This window comes from Populus euphratica, unplaced genomic scaffold (genome assembly GCF_000495115.2).
Source record: "Populus euphratica unplaced genomic scaffold, PopEup_1.0 scaffold154.1, whole genome shotgun sequence".
NCBI lineage: Eukaryota > Viridiplantae > Streptophyta > Magnoliopsida > Malpighiales > Salicaceae > Populus > Populus euphratica.
The window spans coordinates 129225-129555 of record NW_011500042.1 but is presented as its reverse complement, the minus strand read 5'-3'; positions in this window follow the sequence as shown (position 1 = coordinate 129555).

The window sequence follows — 331 nt, the reverse complement described above, 5'->3', positions numbered from 1 at the left end:
AGTTTTAATGCTCAATATGCGACTTGGGCGTAGTAGGAGCAATTTTAACTCAAAATGATTATTAAAAAGTCACCTTGGCAGGGACCAAGATAAGGTTCTTAAATAAAAGATTTAGCATGAATGAATTCCCATCATTTATGTGTTTATTATGATTGAAGCCGAGTATGAATTTATTAATCCGCCACTAATGAAAAATAAGCAAATGAGAATTTTTTTTATTTGAAGTTTATGTTTTTAGCAACAAGACTAAGACTCATATAGTGTATTTCCTCTAACAAAGAGAGCAACGACATACACTCTTTGTCTTAAGAAAAGAAACTAGTAAGCTCCA